A 16,763-nucleotide genomic window follows, 5' to 3' on the forward strand; every position below is an offset into this window, starting at 1 on the left:
ACAGACTTGCTTGTCTCAAAATGTTTAACCTTGTTCTATACAAGTAATCATTTAGTCATTCAACAAATACAAATGTTTACTGAGCACCCATGTCCTAGGCACTGCCATCCAGCAAAGAATGAAACAAAGTCTCTACCCTCAGGGAGCTTACATCTCAGTGGGGAGAAACAGGCAATAAACCTGCACATGTCACATATGTGTGATACATCAGTGTACATTTGTGTATAATACGTATGGTGATGACAGGTGGTACAAAGAAGAAAATGATGCAGGGTAGATGGAGAGTAAAGAAGATATGTTATTTTATTTTATCTTATTTCACTTTTTTAAAATGTTTATTTATTTTGAGAGGGAGAGAGAGAGAGCGCGTGAGCAGGGGAGGGGCAGAGAGAAAGGAGAGAGAGAATTCTAAGCAGGATCTGCGTTGTTAGTGCAGAGCCCAATGTGGGGGCTCCAACTCAGAAATGGTGAGATCATGACCTGACCCAAAATCAAGAGTCGGATGCTCAACCGACTGAGTCACCCAGCCCCCCACCAAGAATATCTGTTATTTAAAAAAAATTTTTTTTAATGTTTATTTATTTTTGAGAGAGAGACAGACAGACAGACAGACAGAGCATGAGCAGGGGAGGGGTAGAGAGAGAGGGAGACACAGAATCCAAAGCAGGCTCCAGGCTCTAAGCTGTCAGCACAGAGCCCAGTGCAGGGCTCAAACTCACCAACCAAGAGATCATGACCTGAGCTGAAGTTGGATGCTTAACTGACTGAGTCACCCAGGTCTCCTGAAGATCTGTTATTTTAAATAAAATGTTTAGGGAAGAATATTCTGATAAAGTAACATACGAGCCAACACCATAAAATTATGAGCTATCATTTTTTTCTAATATCCATTAAGATAAAAGTAATATATGTTATGGTATTTAAGTACTGACAAAGTGAAAAATATCCATTCATGTACTGTAAAGAGTTAGCTAATATATCATTATCCTTTAGGGAACATTATTTTATGCTAAAATAATAAAAGGAAGAAAAAGGTTATAACTTAAGAGTACATCCAGATTGGAAAGGAAGAAGTAGAATTATCTCTTAGTTGCAGATGGTATAATCTTGTACACAGAAAATCCAAAGGATTCCACTAAAATACTCTTAAGCTAATATATAAAGTCAAGCAAGTTTTCAGGATACAGAGTAATATTTTTTTAAATCAATTTTACTTCTAAATAATGACAGTGAGGGATACCTGGGTGGCTCAGTCGGTTAAGTATCTGACTCTTGGGTTTTGGCTCAGGTCATGATCTCACAGTTCGTGAGTTCCAGCCCCACATTGGGCTCCGCACTAACAGTGCAGAACCTGCTTGGGATTCTCTCATGTTTGTTCTCTCTCTCCCTCTCTCTCTCTCTTTCTCAAAAATAAATAAACATTAAAAAAAATTTTTTTAATAAAAATAAATAAAAGACACCCATGAGTGGGGGATATTATTTGCAAATCACATATCTGCTAAGAAGCTCGTATTCAGAATATATAAAGAATTCTTTCAATTCAATAATAAAAAGACAAATAACTCAATTAAGAAGTAGACAAAGGAAGGTGCCTGGGTGCCTCAGACAGCTAAGCATCCAACTCTTGTTTTCAGCTCAGGTTATGATCTCACAGTTTATGGGATCAAGTCCCACCTTAGGATCTGTGCTGACAGTGCGGGGCCGATTGGGATTCTCTCTCTCTCTCAAAATAAACTTAAACCTCCCATGCTCGCTCGCTCTCTCTCTCTCTCTCTCTCTCTCTCTCTCAAAATAAATAAACTTAAAAAAGTAAACAAAGGATTTGAATAGACATTTCTCTAAAGTCGTAAAATTTGCCAATAAGCCCATGAAACAATGTTCAACATCACTAGTCATCAGAGAAATAGAAATCAAAACTACAAGAAGGTATTGCCCTTGGGTATTGCACACCCACCAGGATGGCTATAATCAAACAGACAGATAAAAACAAATGTTACTGTGCAGAAAAAGCATTTGACAAAATAAAGCAACCTTTTATCTTAAGGATAAAAACCCTCAAGAAAGTAGGGACAGAAGGATCTACCTCAAGTTCATAAAAGCCATATATGAAAGACTCACCGCTAATATCCTCAATGGGGAAAAACTGAGAGCTTTCCTCCTAAGATAAGGAACACAACAAGGATGTCTACTCTTACCACTGTTATCTAATCAGACAACACAAAGAAATAAAATGCATCCAAATCAGTAAAGAGGAAGTCTTTACTCTTCTCAGACAATGTGATACTCTATGTGGAAAACCCAAGAACTCCACCAAAAAACTGCTAGAACTTATACACGAATTCAGCAAAGTCGCAGGATATAAAATCAATGCACAGAAATCAGTTGCACTTCTATATACCAATAATGAAACAGCAGAAAGAGAAATCAAGGAATTGATCCCATTTACAATTGCACAAAACACCATAAAATACCTAGAGAAACCTAACCAAAGAGGTAAAAAAAATCTATACACAGAAAACTATAGAAAGCTTATGAAAGATATTGAAGAAGACACACAAAAAAAGGAAAAATATTCCATGCTCATGGATTGGAAGAACAAATATTGTTAAAATGTTGATATTATCCAAAGTAATCTACATATTCAATGCAATCCCTATCAAAATAACACAAGCATTCTTCACAGAGCTAGAACAAACAATTCTAAAATTTGTATGGAACCAGAAAAGACTCCAAATAGCCAAAGTAATGTTGAAAAAGAAAAACAAAACTGGAGGCATCATAATTCTGGACTTCAAGGTGTATTACAAAGCTGTAATCATCACGACAGTGTGGCACAAAACAAACACATAGATCAATGGAACAGAATAGAGAACCCAGAAATGGACCCACAAACGTATGGCCGACTAATCTCTGACAAAGCAGGAAAGAATATCTAATGGAATAAAGACAGTCTCTTCAGCAAATGGTGCTGGGAAAACTGGACAGCGAAATGCAGAAGAATGAACCTGGACTACTTTCTTACACCATACACAAAAATATACTCAAAATGGATGAAAGACCTAAACATAAGATAGGAAGCCATCAAAATCCTAGTGGAGAAAACAGGCAACCCCTTTGACCTCAGCTGCAGCAACGTCTTACTTGACACATCTCCGGAGGCAAGGGAAACAAAAGCAAAAATGAACTATTGGGACCTCATCAAGATAAAAAGCTTCTGCACAGCAAAGGAAACAATCAGCAAAACTAAACAGCAACGATGGAATGGGAGAAGATATTTGCAAATGAATATCAGATAAAGGGTTATTACCCAAAATCTATATGAGAACTTATCAAACTCAACACCCAACACACAAATAATCCAGTGAAGAAATGGGCAAAAGACATGAATAGACACTTCTCCAAAGAAGACACCTAAATGACTAACAGACACATGAAAAAATGCTCAACATCACTCATCATCAGGGTAATACAAATCAAAACCACAATGAGATGCCACCTCACACACGTCAGAATGGCTAGCATTAACAACTCAGGCAATAACAGATTTTGGTGAGGATGTGGAGAAAGGAACCCTTTTGCACTGTTGGTGAGAGGGCAAACTGGTGCAGCCACTCTAGAAAACAGTATGGAGGTTCCTCAAAAAATTAGAAATAGAACTATCCTACAACCCAGCAATTACACTGCTAAGTATTTATCCAAAGGATACAGGAGTGCTGATTCAAAGTGGCACATGCACCCCAATATTTATAGCAGTACTATCAACAATAGCCAAAGTATGGAAAGAGCCCAAATGTCCATTGATAGATGAATGGATAAAGAAGATGTGGTATACACACACACACACACACACACAGGAATATTACTTGGCAATCAAAAAGAATGAAATCTTGCCACTTGCAACAACGTGGATGAAACTAGAGTATATTATGCTAAGCGAAATAAGTCAGTCAGGAAGACAAATATCATATGATTTCACTCATAAGTGGAATTTAAGATATAAAACAGATGAACATAAGGGAAGGGAAGCAAAAATAATATAAAAACAGAGAGAGAGACAAACCATAAGAGACTCCTAAATACAGAGAACAAAGTGAGGGTTGCTGGCAGGATATTGGGTGGGGGGATGGGCTACATGGATGAGAGGCATTAAGGAGGACACTTGTTGGGATGAGCACTGGGTATTGTATGCAAGTGAGGAATCACTAAATTCTATTCCTGAAATCATTATTACACTATATGTTAACTAAATTGTATTTAAATTTAAAAACTCTGTAAAGTAATGGTGTAAAATCAAGTTGATATATATGTGTGAGTTTGTATATGTATATGTATGTTCATACTTATGCAAAACTCTAGATTTTTTTCTTGTTAGCATAAAATTTAAATTTTCATGAAGAGATATGCCACTTCTTGGACTTATTTGATGGTAGAACTCCTTCCCACTTTTTTTCTCAGAATACTAATTTGTGTCTAGAACAGGGGTAGGTAAATTTTTCTGTAAGGCCTAAATAATAAATATCTTAGGCTATAGAGGTCATACAGTCTCTGTTCCAATTACTGAACTCTTCACATAATATGAAAATAGCCACTGATTGTATGTAAATTAATAGGCATAAACGATTACGTTTCAGTAAAACTGTATTTACAAAACCAAGTGGTGAATGTCTGGGATTTGGCCAATGGACCATGGTTTCCTGACCCTTGCTATAGTAGAACATTTGTTTACTAAGACAGTTTAGATGATGTTATAGGACATTATATTCACTGGTGGTTTATAAAGTGCTAGAGTAGACCAGGCACTTTATCTAGCTCTATCCACTGCAAGCCTCAGAATCTTGAGTCCAATAGTTAGGTAGAGCATATGCAATAAAGATATCTGTAAAAATAAGAGAATTAAAAATTAAAAAATTAAGGGGCACTTGGGTGGGTCAGTCTGTTAAGCATCTAACTTCGGCTCAGGTCATGGTCTCACGGTTCATGGGTTCGAGCCCCACATCGGGTTCTGTGTTCACAGCTGAGAGCCTGGAGCCTGCTTCAGATTCTGTGTCTCCCTCTCTCTCTACCCCTCCCCTGCTCATGCTCGGTTTCTCTCTCTCTCTCTCAAAAATAAATAAATGTTAAAAAAAATTTTAGTGAGGCTGTGGAGAAACTGGAACTTTCATTCATTGCTGGTGAGAATGTACAATGGTGCAAACATTTTGGAAAACAGTTTGGCAGTTCCTCAAAAAGTTATACACAGAGTTACCATATGACCCAGCATGATCCACTCCTAGGTTTATACCCAAGAGCAATATAACTGTGTCCACACAAATATCTGTACACAAATGTTCGTAACAGCATTATTCATAATAGCCAAAAAGTGGAAACAAATCCAAATGATCATCAGTGAATGAATGCATAAACAAAGTATGGTATATCCATACAATGGAATATTATTCACACATAAAAAGGAAGGAGAAATACTGATACATTCTATAACATGCATGAAACCTCGTGCCAATTTCACAAAATGTCCAGAATAGGCAAATCTATACAGACAGAAAGTAAATTAGTAATTGCCTAAGTTGGGTGGAGAGTGGCACACTTGGGAATGACTGCAATGAGTTTGGGCTTCTTTTTGGGGTGAAAAAAAGTACTGGAATTAGATAGTGGTGATGGTTGTACAACTCTGAACATACTAAAACAAGTAAAATGTATGAATTTTATAGTATGTAAGTTATATCTCAAGATAGTTGTTCAAATAAAACTTAAGGACAAAAAAAAAAAAAACCCTTTTTTTAAGTGCCCTGAAGAGTGGATGTGAGAGAGAACACAACTGATACACCAAGCATATTTCCAGTGTGAACGTACATTCTGGCCTGAACTAGCACCCCCTTCCTGGAAGCTGAACAGCCATTCTCACTCTGATTGGTATTCCCATCACACAGACCAAAATGAAGTATATTTGGATGTGAAAGTTAAACATATTTGTTTACATCCAGATGCCTAACAGAACCATGAAAAGATGCTCAACATCACTCATCATTAGGAAAATACAAATCAAAACCACAATGAGGAACCACCTCACACCTGTCAAAATGGCTAAAATTAACAACTTAAGCAACAAGAGATGTTGGTGACGATGTGGAGAAAGAGGAATACTTTTGCACTATTGGTGGAAATGCAAACTGGTGCAGCCACTCTGGAAAACAGTATGGAGGTTCCTCAAAAAATTAGAAATAGAACTATCCTACAACCCAGCAATTGCACTACTAGGTATTTATCCAAGGGATACAAAAATGCTGATTTGAAGGGACACATGCACCCCAATATTTATAGAAGCACTATAAATGTGTGTGTATGTGTGTGTGTGTGTGTGTGTGTGTATATATATATATATACACACATAAAACGGAATATTATTTTAGTGTGTGTATGTATGTGTGTATATATATACATATATACACATGTATATATGTATATATATGTGTGTGTGTGTGTGTGTATATATATATATATATATACATATATAATGGACTATTATTTGGCAATCAAAAAGAATGAAATCTTGCCATTTGCAACAACATGGATGGACCTAGAGGGTATTATGCTAAACAAAATAAGTCAGTCAGAGAAAGACAAATATCATGTGATTTCACTCATATGTGGAATTTAAGAAACCCAAAAGATGAACATAGGGGAAGGGAAGGAAAAATAAGGAGAGAGAGGGAGGCAAACCATAAGAGACTCTTAAATACAGAGAACAAACTGAGGGTTGCTGGAGGGGTGTTGGGTGGAGGGATGGGCTAAATGGGGGAGGGGGACACTTGTTGGGATGAGCACTGGGTGTTATACGTAAGTGATGCATCTCTCAATTCTACTCCTGAGGCCATTATTATACTATATGTTAACTAACTTGGATTTAGAAAAAAAAAATTAAACATATTTATTTACAGCCACTAAAGGCCTTAATCCTAGAGGCTGTCTTACTTATTACCTTGGTGCAGAATAGCAATTGGTCTCAATGGCAAAAAATAAGCCCAACCGTAATTTTTGTTATCATTCCTAGTTCTCTCCTAATTTCAATATGAAATGCACTTCCTCTAATTTCTTTAACTTCATCATGGAGGCTCTCCAGATTATGTTTTTATTGATGGTGGGAGCAGGCAAAGTGGGAGTTGGAAAGGGAGGAAGAAGCCAGCAGGCATCAGGTGATAGTAATGAAACGTCCCTCCATTGTGAAGACTGCAGATGCTTTTGAAAGAAAACCAAACCTGAGACTCACTTTTATCCTTCATTAAGCAGAGAAAACCCTTCTCTATCTGTTAGGGAAAAAAATCTTTAAACCTAAGTATACAGCATAATGTTAGTGATGATGGTGATGATGATGATGATAATGAGGAGGAGGAGAAGTCAATCTTGCACCAGCCTGTGCACACTGGCTCTCAGCCCCATGCCAAGTTAAGTGCTTGGCATATGGCTGTGTGCACAACAGAAGGAAAGGAGAGAAAAGGCAGCCTCTGGAAGCTTTCCCAGGCCAGTTCTCAGGGTCCTCAGGGAGCACAGCACTACAAGGAATCAACTTGCTAAGTATGAGCTTTCAACCGTGCCCATGGTAACAATGGTCACAATAACCATCATAACCCATCAAAACAACACTAGACATGCTCTAGCAGCTCCATGGCAGGTCCTTAGGGAAAGGGCAGAAGATTTGTGGAAATACCAGAAACTGAAAAGTATTAAAATAACATGATAAAAAATATATTCTTTCTTCTCCCATATTTCCGATCTAAGGAGGGTGGACCCACTGCTCACAAATGCTTTTACATAGTTGAATATGAGAACACAGAGCCAACTTAATAAGAAAGAAAAATACAGATGACTTTGACATTTCTTGGGCCAAGAAGAAAAATCCTGTGAAGAGGTAACCAAGAGAGGAGTGGATCAAAATTGTTACAAGGCCTATGGCAAGGACTCTTGATCACACTTCTGCAAGATAGCAGCTGCTAGCCTCAAAAGTAGCCTAGGAGTTCAGGCATCTTGGGCAGGCACTGCTGAGAACCCCAGACAGGCCTGCTAAGTCAGAAGAACAGAGATGCCAACTCATCATCCTTCCTCCCACCTGCTCTCACTAGGCCAGGTCTATCAGCTCAGGGAATAATCTAGGGGCTTGAGGAACTAAGGCACAGGCTAACCCTTTACACCTGAAGCTCAGACGTGAGCACTCTGCATGGCTGGCTTCCTGGGGGGCACTGCTTCTCCCAGGGCCCTAAGAGCAACTCCAGGTTCTCATCTATGCTTTCAGTCTGATACCTTGGCTAGTCGGGCTGCAAGGAGAGAAGACACTCCAGTTAGAGGAAACAGCCACTGAGCATGGAGCAGAGAAGGGAACTGAGACACTGTTTTGTTCTCAGGCCCATCAGTGGCAAAGTCCAAGAAGAAACTGCTTGTTTAGAAAGTGAATTGTTCAATTAGCATCTACGACCAATGACAAATTGCTCAAAACCCTAGCTCTAACAAATTATAGACAACTATCTGAAGAGTCAGGACTATCCAGAGAAAGGACTATAATTAGGTACCCCCAGAATTTTTCTATAAACTGCATTGAGACAGACAAACCACAGTCCCAGGTACTTGAGGTGCAGTGGGAAGAACACCTGATTTGGGGTCAAATAACTAAGTCCAACCCTGCCTCTATCAACTGCTAGTTAAGTGACACTGAACAAGTGAGTTTCAAAGACTAAACTTTGTCACTATAAGAGCAATAATAATAACATGACCTACCTCACGTGATTGCCTGGCATACAAAAGCTTAATAAAAGGTTTTTCTTCCAGATCATGCTTCTGTGGGTATGTGGAAGGCAACCATTCTTGACCTTAAGTCATTTTCAGAGTCACTGGTACTGTCATTCAATCTGTTTGCTATACTATGCTAAGCACTATGCAAACGTACTAGAATATAAAAATGGACAGACACGGTCCTTGCCCTAGAGGATGTAACAATAAAGGGACAAGAGTCAAGTAAAAAGTGTACCCCAGGAATGTCTCATAGGGAAGTGACATTTGAAGTGAGCCTCAACCTATTTGTTACCCACAGTTAAAGGGCCTAAGGAAAAGCAAAGGTACATTTATTAAGACATGCTGCTACATTCTTTATATAATTGTAATACCTGAAGTTATAAGTGCTTCACATGTATTAAACCACTTAATCCTAGTAACAACTTTATGAAGTAGGTATTATTATTTACACATATCAAGGAAACCAAGGTACAGAGCAGTTAATAGCTTGCCTCAAGTCACTTGGCTAGAAAGTGGCCACACAGGCACTTGAGCCTGCACCAGTGCCACAGCTCAGAGCCAGGACCCTGCATTATCTCTAATCATCTTCTGATTCTGCTCTCACCATCCTGCAAGGTAGTGATGATACAGGCCCATTTTTCCAATCAGGAAATTTAGTTTCAAAGAGACTGAATGATTGGCCCAAGATCACTCATGCAGTGAAGGAACAGAACAGGAATGTGGCCTCAGCTCTGTCTGACTCCACTGTGCACTCACTTGCCTTAACATCAGTGGGCTGCTTGTTAAAAATAGAGTCCCAGGCCCCACCTCCACCTCCTGAATGAGAATCTATAGGAATGGGGACTAGAAATTTGCATTTTAAGCTAGTTTATATACCTGTAAGTGTGAAAACTTCTGTCCTACCACTTTCTGAGGACTTGGGAAGGTACAAAGGGTCACTACTGACTATCCTCCTAAGGATTTTCCCAGCTATAAGCAAATAAAAGATGGATGTTCATTCAGCTCCTCTTCCTCCTCCCACCCCTCAGCTGCTCCCACCCTGCACAGAACCACTGACCCTCAAAGACAAAGGAGCAGGTACAATATGAGATCTATAATACAATATGGATAATAATATGAAAGCATTATCAATGTCTCCTCTAAACAGTTACTCAATTTTCTGGTGTGCCCAGTGTTCTTATATCTCAAAACAACTCTTCCTGCCACTCACCTCTGGTACCTAACATCCACCTTCCTCACTTTCTCCTCACTTTGAACTCCTGGGAAAAAGAGTTTATACCTGAAGACATAAACTGGTGTCTGCAAGACATAAACTGATGGTTTGCAAGAGCAAAAAAATAGGTCTTATCTGGCCCTCCCTTTATTTTTAAATAATTTGAATTGTCAAACATTTTATTTTTTTTAACATTTATTTATTTTTGAGAGAGAGAAACAGAGAGTGGGCAGGGGAGGGGCAGAGAGAGAGGAAAAAACAGAATCTGAAGCAGCTCTAGGCTCCAGGTTCCAGGCTCTGAGCTGTCAGCACAGAGCCTGATCGATGCAGGGCTCGAACTGGTGAATCACAAGATCATGACCTGGGCCGAAGTCAGAGTCTCAACAAACTGAGCCACCCAGGCACCCCTAGTTGTCAAACATTTTTAAAAAGTGGGTGGGTACAAATAAAATACAAATAAAAATCAGATTCTGGCTTCTCTTGAAAAACCAGAAAATCTGATGTCACTGCATTTCTGTGTGGCAACAATTGACTATACTGAGTAAAAGTGGCCCATTTATTTTTTATTTTTTTATTTGAGAGTGAGAGAGACAGTGTGAGCAAGGTAGGGGCAGAGAGGGAGAGACAGAGAATCCCAAGCAGGCTCTGCACTGTCAGCAGGGAGCCTGATGCGGGACTCAAACTCAGGAACCAAACCATGAGATCACTGACCTGAGCCGGAACCAAGAAGAGTTGGACGCTGGACCGACTGAGCCACCCAGGCGCCCCAGAAGTGGCTCACTTAGATGCAGCAAGCTCTCTCCAATTTACCGCTGTCCCTGCCCACCCAGTGCCTACAGCTGGCCAGCTTTACTCAGCTCTGTGACCTGACTCTATCAGCAGGTGAGTGCTACAGCCCCAGCCTGAGTCCCAGCAGGGAAAGTTTAGGAGGTACCGTACCACCAGAAGCTTGCTTCCTGTGGAGCATCCACACAAAGCCTCTGTACAGCTGGGCCTGAGCAGTGCAGGGAAGAAGAGCCTAGTCTAGTCCAGGGCACTGCCTCTTAGTCACTTGAAACCCCCCATTTTCTCTCCTCACTGTCACTGGAGGAAAGACCTCTTGAAAGGCTCCCAGCTTTTGCTCAGGCTAGCCTTCATCTTGCAACTCTCTCTCCCACTTCTTCTCCATACAATCCAATCCCATGACCACAGAGAATATCTGTGTTCTCTGAAGGTCCAAGAAGGGACCATCAGGTCAGTCTCTTAAGGGAGTTCCTTCTGAGGGATGCCCAGACTCTAAGAATGAACCTTCCTATCCTAGAGCAAAAAAAAAAAAAAAACAACCATTTCCATTTGTTTAGGTGATATTTCTAAATGTCTGTATGATACTTTTCTGCAGGCCTAATTGTGGATGTGACAATATGCCTTGCCCTGAAGGAGGAGACATATGAAGCTTGAGAGTGATGAGGAATAGACACAGGCATTTGGAAGAAAGCCTCCCATTTTGCTAGGGTTAAAGTCGCCATTGAGAGGAAAGACAGTCACTGTCAAGCACTCTGTTTTACTGGTCCAGGTAAGAAGTCAAGACACCTGACAAAGGAAACCTCTAAACCATGTAAGAGAATTTCTGCTAACAACTACATTCCACTCATTTCTTAAGCAATCTCCCACGTGGATGTGGCAGCTTAGGAAGCAGCCCAAAGAGAAGGAAGAGGTGGGAAAGGGAACAGAGCTCCATGTGTGCCCTGAGAACCTGGTTGCAGCCTGGAGACTGTACAGGTCTGTACAGCTGTCATCTGACCATGGTGGGGTCAACATTCCTACTACCCCTGCCCAGGGAACACCTACTCAGACCCTCCTTACCTTCTTACTGACTCCCTCCTGCAACCTTTCCTCATCACTGGTCCCTGGCCAAGAAAAGGAACAGACCAGCAACTCCCTGGAGGAGGGCTTAGGTCTTTAATTTCCTCCTTCAAGAGTCCCAGCAACCAATATTGGCTCTACCAGCTTCAGGGAGGATCATCATTAGAATGAGTTCCCTTTAACCATGCAAACCAGAGTTCCCAAAAGAGTGTTTGAGTCCTTCTCTCCAGCAGATGTCCTTGGATTAGACTAAGGTGGGAGGAAAGGGCTTTGTCTCCCTTTCATGGCTCTGCCTGGACTAACAGCTCACCTGCACAGCCTCTCTGTTGCTTGGCATTCCTAGAAGTTCAGCGACACTGCTCTCCCACCATGCTGGCCTCCTCTGTCCCCACATGGCTGAGAAAGCTATGGGGCAGTTCTAGCTAGTTCTTCCCTGGGTGCTCAACTAAATGTGAACTGACTTGTTAACTGATGACAGAAGAGGACCCCCAGGGAGTCAGAGGCAAGGATGACAAAGGGCCCTAGAAATCCCACACAGGGCATATCCTTTAAAGTGTGCTCCTTCTCTTCCCAAAGTCACAGCTGCTGTAAAGCTGATGAGAGTTTCCCACTGTGGCTGCCACCCAGTCAGACTGTCAATGGCAGGCCTTTTCCTTCTACCCCTCAGCCGATCTTGTCCACCTCGAGGCTTTCAATCAATCTCCTCACAAGTATCCCTATTATCTTCCTGAACGCTGCTTCAGTAGTAAGTTCTCATCCAACACACCCACAAGGAAAGGCTGTTCCTGGGAATCTTGCCTTCATCTCATTCACGCTGGCTTCTCCTCCTTCATCCCCCTTTTCCTCCCCTCCTTTCCCGATTCATTTCTTATTGGTTATCTGCCCAAAACCTGTCTTTGGCTCTGCTGTGCCTAAAATCAAGGGCTTACAAGGAAAGGGGACAAAGTGGGCTCAGAGTTTGGCTGGGTAGGCACCAAAAGCTTTAGAAAGGGAGCCAGGAATGATCTTCTCAACTCTATCCCATACTTCCCTCCAAAATGCCAGACCCTTTTTCTCTGTCACTACCTCTACATACCTTATACCTTGGAGCCTTTCCATGCCAGCCCCAGGTTCTCAGATTCTAGGTCCAGAAAGCTCTTCAAGCAAAAATGTCAAGGGAATCATAAGCCTGGTCAAGTGGAGAGGAACTGAGATTTGTTTTGCTGGGAAGTCAGAAATGCTGGGTGTTTTTACAGGTCACCATGAGGCTGAAATCTTCCTCATGCAGCCACGGGAAAAGATGGTTTTTGTTGTTGTTGTTGAATAATAATCAGAAAAAAAAATAAGCTCTTTCCATCTTTTCACTGTCCATTTATCACTCCCACATCCTCTTTCCCAACCCTCCTCCTCAAAGAGGCCTATAAGTTTGGGTTTTCAACCTCAACCATTTTCAATCCCTTTTCCTGCCAGATGGTCCTTCTCCACTTCAGTACAGATTCTGTGGAGGTTGGAAGCTGGGTTTAAATGTTTCCTGAAAGCCTGAAATGGGGTGAGGGCTTGTTAGGCAATTGCAGGCCAAAGGAAATCTGGTGGCTTCCAAGATAGTTTTAAAAACCCAGACATGGCTGTTTCAGCTGGTCTGGAAACGCAGCCTGTCAGCAAGCAGCTGAACCCAGCTCTGCCAGGACAGCAGAGCCTGCTCTGTCGAATGACTTGGCAGCACTTGGAAAAAGAAAGTAGAACAGAGGCTTGCCCCACAAAGAGCCCTGCTCCTTGGGGCTAACCACTGCCCTCGTTCACTTTGGCAAGAAGTGGATCCCATAATCATGATGATGATTCAAAGGCCACAGACCTGTCTTACACAGTGCCTTCCTCCGGCCAGCCACAGCAGACTGGTTGCCATTTCCTGCAGATGCCAATAATGTTCATGTCTTTAAGGTTTTGTTCAACCAATTCCTTCTATCTTGATGTCCTCCTCCCCCACTCTTTCTTGAATATTCAACTCAAGTGTCAACTTCTTTCTGAAGCCTTTCTTGATCCTAAATCTTGACCTCCTTCTCCCCCTTCCCATGCTTTCCAGTCTAGGTGAACTCAACCTGACTGATGGAAAGATGCCTTCCCTGCTCTAAAAAACACACCACCCACAAGCCAACTTTCTCAGAAGAAGACTAGGGAATAGTAAGGGCCAAAGGGACTGCACAAATCTCCATACTTCCATTCTTCTATCTGTAGCATTAGGCAGAATATCCCACCTCTATAATGAGAACACAGAGACCAATGAGAAGCCATCTACAAAAAACAGAGGATACTCAGAACCAAGAGGGAACACACTTGAAGTCTCTAGTCAGTGGGTTAGCTTTCCCCCATTCTCAATCTTAAAATCTCTTTCCTTTTTCTTACTCTTCTGACTTTGCTTCCTGTTTCACTGAGAAAACAGTAACTATCAGAGCAGACCCTCAATAACCTACCACCAGCATTAGTGCAGATCTTGTCCCCTTTCTGCTGAAAACCCTGACGTGGCTCCCAAAGTAAAAGCAAGTCTTTTTACTCATAAGTAAAATGACTCACAAGGCCCTTCATGAGATCTTTGACCTCGTTTCAACTATTCTTCCCCTTACTCTTTCCACACTAGCCACACTGCCTCCTTGTTGCTTTCTCAAACACCCAAAGCATGTGCTACCTCAGGGCCTTCATACTTGGCCATGCCCTGTAACTAGAGAACACCCCGCAAGAAAGCCTGCTCCTTCTTCTTCCAGGACTTGGGTCATATGTGTCCCCTTCTTAATGGGGCCTTCCCTGACCACACTGTAAAAACTTAGTATTAACAAAATTCCCACTAAAAAACCTTCTTTGGGGAACCTGAGTGGCTCAGTCAGCTAAGCGTCTGACTCTTGATTTCAGCCCAGGTCATGATCTCATGGTTCATGAGTTCAAGCCCCACATTGGGCTCTGTACAAATGGTGCAGAACATTCCTGTGATTCTCTCTCTCTCTCTCTCTCTCTCTCTCTCTCTCTCTCTCTACCCCTTCAGCATGTGCGCTCTCTCTCTCTCTCTCTCAAAATAAATAAATAAAACTTAAAAAAAAAATCTTCTCTGGGGTGCCTAACTGGCTCAGTCAGTAGAGCATGCAACTCTTGATCTCGGGGTTGCAAGTTTGAGCCCACGTTGGGTATGGAGATTATTTAAAAATAAAATCTTTAGGGGCGCCTGGGTGGCACAGTCGGTTAAGCGTCCGACTTCAGCCAGGTCACGATCTCGCAGTCCGTGAGTTCGAGCCCCGCGTCGGGCTCTGGGCTGATGGCTCGGAGCCTGGAGCCTGTTTCCGATTCTGTGTCTCCCTCTCTCTCTGCCCCTCCCCTGTTCATGCTCTGTCTCTCTCTGTCCCCAAAAAAATAAATAAACGTTGAAAAAAAAATTAAAAAAAAAATTAAAAATAAAATCTTTAAAAACAAAACCAAAAATAACCTTCCTCCATTCTGTGACCCCTCACCACTCCTATTCCCCACTTCTTGGTTTATTTTTCTCCATATCATTTATTGCAATCTCACATACTACCTTTTTTTCCCCCACTTACTATGTTTAAATAAGCTAAGGATTTTTGTTCATAATCTGTGTCCTCAGTGGCTAGAACACTGCCTGACACACAGTAGGCCCTCAAAAAATATTTTTTGAATGAAAAAAATTTGCCACCAGCTCAGAGTGGCCCTCCCTGGACAGGGTGAACAGCTTCAGGCTCCATTATCCAGGCCCATCTTCCAACCCCACAAGCCTTTCCAGTTCAGAGTCTAACCCTACCTGCAACAATCCTACCCACTCAGAAAACTCAAAAAGGACCAGCCCTCTGAGCATCCAAAAGATTCAGGGCAGGGGTGACTGCAGCCTAAGAACTGACCTGAAATTGCTCTCTGCAAAGATTACAAGGACTTTCTGACTGCAAAATGCAAGGGTCCTTTCTATGGATCTTAATGAATTATAGGACCTCTCTTTTCTCATGTCTACATTTTGGATACTACTGAACAGACCTCTGTGAAGCACCAGAATGTAGTTAACTCTCAATCAGGATTACACTCCCTGGGGGATTCACAATCTGCCCACAAGATTTTTATGTTCATCCAAAGGGGGAACAGGTTAAGATAGGTTGGGAAATACTGTTAGAGAAGTAGAGAAGAGGGCCAGGTGTGGGCACCTAAGGCTTTCAATTATTTACTTACTCAAACCCTTTGAGAATATCTTCCCAGCCAAGCCCCCAAACCACTGTGCTTTAATCTGGTCTTTGCCCTTGAGCAGCTATCCTATCCTGCCTGAGTTAGATTAAAAAAGATCCTGGTACAATGTAACAAGAGCTGTGAAAGAAGTATGAACACAGAGCTCTGGGAACAAGGAGAAGGACACCTAATCAGGTGGCCAGAATGGATTTTAGGAGGGCATCTGGAGAAGACAGAGAGTGATACTGGGCTGGGTCTTGCAGGGCTTGGGAAAGATAAAGAAGACAGAAGAGGAGCACTGAAAACAGAAGAAAAACCATGAGCAAAAGCCAAACAGACAGACCTTGGAGGAGGCTGAGATTTCTGGAACAGGACACAAAAAGTGACAACCTAATGGAAAACGCTGATAAATTAACTACATTAAATAAGAACTCTGTTCATTTTTTAAATGTCATTTAGAGAATGAGAAAGGAATCCACGGAGTGTGTACACAGGTTAAAGGGGCTCAGAAGATTTGAGAACATTAGATACACAGAATTATCATGAAGAAGTAGATTTATTCTCATACTGCAGATCTTGGCCAGATCACTTTTGGAGAAAAGCCCTTTGTTCCTCAATTTTGGAAGGTAGTAGATGGAAGTGTACATACACAGCAGACTTTGCTGGCTCTATGCATGCATTTATCTCACTTAATCTGTCAGTATTTCTACTTTACGGGTGAAGAAACTGAGGCTCAGGCTAAGTA

The 16,763-nt window shown here is 41.6% G+C and overlaps 1 protein-coding gene across 9 annotated transcripts in view; it reads right to left on the minus strand.

Annotated features, from left to right (window-relative positions):
• The window catches only part of DENND2B (DENN domain containing 2B), a 180,614-nt gene that overhangs the window by 51,921 nt on the left and 111,930 nt on the right, over nt 1-16,763 (minus strand). The window contains exons 1-2 of one of the 9 annotated variants that reach the window (XM_047877914.1): nt 11,798-11,802; nt 30-35 (exon numbers count right to left, since the gene is read on the minus strand). The exons of the other annotated variants lie outside the window; for them this stretch is intronic. The gene's annotated coding sequence lies outside the window, so the exon portion shown is untranslated. Of the gene's footprint in view, nt 1-29; nt 36-11,797; nt 11,803-16,763 lie in introns of those variants that run through there. 9 annotated transcript variants of the gene reach the window in all.

This window comes from Prionailurus viverrinus, chromosome D1, assembly GCF_022837055.1.
Source record: "Prionailurus viverrinus isolate Anna chromosome D1, UM_Priviv_1.0, whole genome shotgun sequence".
NCBI lineage: Eukaryota > Metazoa > Chordata > Mammalia > Carnivora > Felidae > Prionailurus > Prionailurus viverrinus.